The sequence below is a fragment of the Crinia signifera genome, chromosome 12 (assembly GCF_055691185.1).
Source record: "Crinia signifera chromosome 12, ASM5569118v1, whole genome shotgun sequence".
In the NCBI taxonomy this organism is placed as follows: domain Eukaryota; kingdom Metazoa; phylum Chordata; class Amphibia; order Anura; family Myobatrachidae; genus Crinia; species Crinia signifera.
Window position 1 is genome coordinate 18560550 of NC_139228.1, and position 6228 is coordinate 18566777.

Genomic DNA, 6228 nt, shown 5'->3' on the forward strand with positions numbered 1-6228 from the left:
ACAAATTATGTAAATAACATTTGTACAATGAAGAATATAAAACATGCACAAGGTTTTTTTTTCTATATATAAAGTTTCAATGAAAACATTAAATAGATACAAGATGATAAGTTGAAAAACAAATTACCATGACAATAGTATACGCTTATGGTTCTCAATGGGTCAGGATTACTGTCTGTAGATACTAGTAGGATAATTACTGACCCAGCAAACTAGCTCACATCACCTGCACCGAGCTGGAAATCGCTCAACATTGAGCGGCTTTTGAGCTGAAAGCCACTCGAACTGCAAAACGAAGCTGCTTTCAGCTCAAAATAAACCAGTGTGTATGGGCAGGTGGGGCAGATGTAACATGTGCAGATAGTTAGATTTGGGTGGGGTGTGTTCAAGCTGAAATTTAAAAAAATTGCAGCGTTAGCATAAAGCAGCTAATACCCTGCACAGAAACAAAATAACCGATTCAAATCTAATGTTAGCCACACATCAGACCAACTTTCTTCCAACTAGTTGGTTGGATGGAATAAAAATCTGGTACTGGATGGGAGTAAATGTAATTTGTAATACAGTAATTTGCTCCGAAAATGACAAAACCTGTCGCTCAGACAAAGGCCCTTATTCTGATCGGTGCGGATATTCCCGCATTCTTACGGTGCGGTCCGCACGCCACGGTGTTTTGCCGCGTGCGGCCATCGTCCGTAGAAACGCCCACGTGTCCTCCGCATTCGGACGGACTCACTCTTTAAGAACAGGGCGTGTTTACGGACGACATACAAAGCATGCGTGTGCGGGAGAAACACTCCGATTCGGCACGGTATTACAGAGTATTACAGAGTATGCTCGGGAATACCGCATCCGAACGGGAGCCAAGCGGTGCTACCGCCCGTAAGCGGAGTATTTACGCCAAACAACCCACTATGAAGTATCTTCTGCTATACATCACATGACCCACTTATTCAATTACCTATCCTCATAAAAAACTGCTTATTTGGAACATGTCGAATACACATGTGTATTGCTAGTATTAATATTCTGTCATGTCCATTGTTAGCAGTTTTAAAGTGTCTGACAAGTACAGCATATGTGGGGGACTAGTAAGGTTTCCTTGAAGCAGCAATGGTTTCAATTAAAGCACTGACAAGCGTCCTATTAGTGAGTAATGAGTAAAGGAGTAGATTCTATTGGGTTCAGGTGTTAATGGTTGTAGTCATTAGGCGTACGTTCGCCTACCGCATGAACGAGTGGTGTCCGCAAAGCAATAGTACACTTGTGGACACCGCACATTTCTGCCCATTTTGATCGCGTGCATTCGGAGTGGTTTCCGAATGTACGCCCCCCAACATAAGTGTACTCCCCCGTGTCCGCCCATGTTTCCGCCCCGTTTTGCCCACTTTGAAACTACGCCCATGTGTCATTCCGCATGACGCCCATAATACGCCCCTATTTCCCGAATGATAGCGGTGAACAGTTTTGGACGGGATTTGGCCGAACTGGTACCGAGTCAAGGCGTGGCACATGCGCGTAGCGTTCTCCACGCATGCGCAGACGCCATAAAGACGCGATCCGTAAGTACGCGGTAAAGTCCGCGTCAATCAGAATAAGGGCCAAAGTAATGTAGTTGTATTTGTTTGATTTAAATAATTTCACTGAATGTTTTTGTCCTTTTTCTGAGTTTGTGAGCAATTTACTCCCATCAGTACCAGATTTTTATTCCATCCAACCAACTAGTTGGATGAAAGTTGGTCTGGTGTGTGGCCAGCATAACTCTCTCAGCATGTTACATCTGCCCCACCTCCAGTGCAGCATGGTTTTGTCCATCTGCATAAATTGCAGCCTTGCTGACAGGTCTGAATGAGGCCCTATGTCCCGGGTTCACAACCCTGCCACAAACCTAGGTCATGGAGACCAGACCCAAGAATGTGTTGGCTGATAGACCCCTAGAAATTCTCTTAAGTCTCAGAGAAGCATCACAGGGTTCACCTAGGAACTTCCCAGGTCTCAAACAAAAACCTTTTTACTTCAGGCCCAAATTTGAAAACCCCAAATAGCTATATTAGAAAAAATAGAGGTTCTATTGAGGGGGTATGTATTAACTCTCAGATATACAATTAAGTCAAGCTGCTCTACTGTTTCTGAAAAGGTTTAAAGGGAATATGCAAGAAAGATTTTTCTGAACCACAATTATAATGCAACATTAATTTGTAGGCATTTCCCCAACTTAATTTGTTTCGGAGCTGGTCTATAGCCAACATTACTGAGTTTTATCCATAGGGAAAACCAAAAAAAGGTACATGGATCTTTTTATCCCTGTTAGTCTGAAAGTTCTTCCACTCCATTTTGAGGCTATACACATCCTGAGTGATCGCTTCACTGTGAACGATTTCCAGGACAACCTCATAGCAGGAATTTGGGAATAATTCATTGGTAAATTGCTTTTCACATCAACTATTATTACGGCAAAGTAATAGGGCAAAAACCACGATTTGTAATAAATGGGTCCCTTAACCCTTTAAGTGCCAAATTAATTTGTTGCTATAGGTGTGAATATTGTCAAGCAAACATGTTTATTCATTATAATGACCTGTAATGTGACCTTGTATAGGAAACCAATCTTTTTTTTGTTTTTTTTTAGACAACAGTTTTTATTTGAATTTATATAACAAATGTGAGTGACGCCGGCATTTTTACTGGGTATTCTGCGCATTTCAGGTGTGGGCACTCAAACAGGGTTAAACAGACTAAGGGGGGTATTCAATCCAGGATTACAGCTGTCGATCCCTTCAGACAGCCGTGATACTGACCCGTTTGCGGTCTGATCGACAGCTGCACGACAGGTGGGATTCAATCAGCGCAAAGGGGGCGTGACCGTGAAAACGGCTGTGGATTGTCGATCTGCCGTCGGGATTGCAACACTTCATGGCCGTTATCGGCAGAACGGGCCCAACAGCTTCTAAAGTCGGGCCCATTCTGCCGTGACCCCGCTTCAATGCGGTCACTAAAGACAGCATTGAATAGGGAGCCACCACTATTTCCCCCATCGGGAATAGCAGCGGCACACTGAATACCCCCTAAAACCGCTATATAACAACATATCAAAGAACAGTAACCATGATAAAAAAAAAAAAAAAAAATCCCAGATTACACATTCATTTACTGAAAGTGACCTTCGTTTCAAGGGCAGCAGCAAAACATGACACATTCGGAGTAAACCTGAAATACGCAACAGAAAACATGTTCCTATAGGTGTATGTCTTGTCCCCTTGTCGCAAACTACCTCCACTATTGAACATACAAAAAAATGGTATAAAAGAGGCCATTAATTAATGTCTTGTTTCAATATATATAAATATATATATATATATATATATATATATATATATATATATATATATATATATATATATATAGACTCCAAACTCTGGCACTCGCTATAATTCAGGAAACGTCCCTGTTGCCTTCCGTTTATAATGGGTTAGATAGCCCACAGGTAAATAGATGATGTAGAACGGCGGCACTCAGGTATAAATAACGACACATGACACATGCCACTTTTAAGTGGCATGTGTCATGTGTCGTTATTTATACCTGAGTGCCGCCGTTCTACATCATCTATATATATATATATATCTCTATCTCCTCTACATAATAAATTTCCATTATATCAATTACACAAATTATTCCAAAAACCATAGTCTCCAAAATGTGCTTTGTTTTTTTTTGCTAAAAACCTACTGGGTTGTGAGTGTCCCAAATGCGGGGAGGAGGGGGCGAATTTCTGGCACCTTCTCTGGAGTTGTCCACAATTACAGATTTACTGGAGTCAGGTACTTGATAAGATCAGAGGTACAGAGGTGCAAATACCTACCCTAGACCCCCGTCTGTTTATCTTTGAGTTAGGAATGGAGGAGACTTTCCCCAAATTTCAGAGGATTTATCTGAATAATCTCTTCATGCTCGCCCGGGTGTGTATTGCGAGGGCATGGATGAGTCCTAATGCACCCTCTATACAAATGTGGATAGCGCTTGTTAACACTACTATCTCACATGAAAAATTCATGTATAAGAAGCGTAAATGCCCAGCTAAATTTGAAAAGGTCTGGCATCCCTGGACGTCTTCTCCGTTATATATTCAAGAATCTAGCACATAGCCTGTCATACCTTCTACAATGGGGTTTATTTACTGTAATAGGGGCTTGTTTCAATGCTTGTCTTATTAATGTTTGCCATGATGATACTCCCACGGATCATACTATTTATGTTTGTCATTGCTATTACCTACTAATATATATGACATGATCTGCTGCCGTGATTGTAGAGATTCCACACACACTTGAACCTTATTTGTTTTCTTTGCTTTACTGTATTGTCTTGTGTTTTATTTTATTTTTTATTGTTTAATGAAAAACTTAATAAAAATTCACGATTCAAAAAAAAAAAAAAAAAAACCTACTGGGTACATCTGTAACGTGCACTGCTGGGGACGGGCCATGTAACGTGCACTGCTGGGGACGGGCCATGTAACGTGCACTGCTGGGGACGGGCCATGTAACGTGCACTGCTGGGGACGGGCCATGTAACGTGCACTGCTGGGGACAGGCCATGTAACGTGCACTGCTGGGGACAGGCCATGTAACGTGCACTGCTGGGGACAGGCCATGTAACGTGCACTGCTGGGGACAGGCCATGTAACGTGCACTGCTGGGGACAGGCCATGTAACGTGCACTGCTGGGGACAGGCCATGTAACGTGCACTGCTGGGGACAGGCCATGTAACGTGCACTGCTGGGGACAGGCCATGTAACGTGCACTGCTGGGGACAGGCCATGTAACGTGCACTGCTGGGGACAGGCCACGTAACGTGCACTGCTGGGGACAGGCCACGTAACGTGCACTGCTGGGGACAGGCTACGTAACGTGCACTAAATATGTGGAAGAAAATGATTACTTGCCATTCTAATACAGGGGTAGATGTATGAAGCAGTAATAAAGTACCAGGCACTTTATCACTTCTCCCTTATCACCGGCTCCTGACTGTTAAGTTACAGGCTGGGTTCAAAAAGGGACTGATTGGCCGGTGATAAAGTACCAGGTACTTTATCACTTCCCCTTTATCACTGCTTCATACATCTACCCCTCAGTGTCTGAGATAAAACCTGAAACAAAGTTTGTGTACCATAACCTATATAAAAATTATATTTGTGTGTATTTCATGTGTTTATACAGGTTGGGTATCCCTTACCTGGATATCCCATATCCAAAAATTGTAGGTTTTCAGAAGATTTTGGGATTAGTTTCCCCTAACCCCCCCCCCCCCTTTTTTTTTTAAATACTTCTCATCCCCCGGTGCACATGCACAGTGCACACTTGGGACCGGGGATGCCACTGGAGAGGAATCCAAAGGCCGCTGCGGATGCCAGGGGACACCGTGGATGTCAAGGACCAGGTAAGTATGGGGGGGGAAAAAAAAAACAATTCCGAAATCTGCAAAAATCCCTTATCCAATATGCTTATCCCATATCCCACAACATCTTCCAAATCAGACCCTATACCTTTCTAAGTTTGGGAGAAAATTTGGTAGTTTGCTATTAAATACTGAATATTATCATTGAAATAGGTAAATGTTTATGTTTTTTTGATTTTTCCATTTTTACTCCCTTTTAACTAGCTCAGTTACAAAAAAAAGAAAAACAATTTAAATCTATACATTACACATAAAAGAAATGGCATTGTATTTTGATCTGCACCACCAATACAACGGAAGCATACATTTCAAGACTAAAAACCACAGCAGCAAGGTTTGGCACAAGCAAACAATTCTTACTTAAAACAAGACTCCCTGCTCTGGAGGAATACTTCCAATGCTGATCAGGATGAAGGAGTGTGTCTTATGCCGCATACACCCTAGAGTAGTGATGGCGAACCTTGACACTCCAGATGTTGTTGAACTACACATCCCAGCATGCCCTGCTACAGTTTTGCTATTTGGCCATGCTAAACCTGTAGCAGCGCATGCTGGGATGTGTAGTTCAACAACAGCTGGAGTGTCAAGGTTAGCCATCAAGGCCCTAGAGGATATTGTGAAAGATATCACTGAGAAAGGTCCTTCCGACTGATATCTTTCACTATGTGTACACAATATCATAACAGTAACCTGCGCATAGTACAGCGGTAATGGGCTGAGAATTCATTCTCTCCATGTGCTTGAGAGGTGTAACAGAATTACGGTTCAGG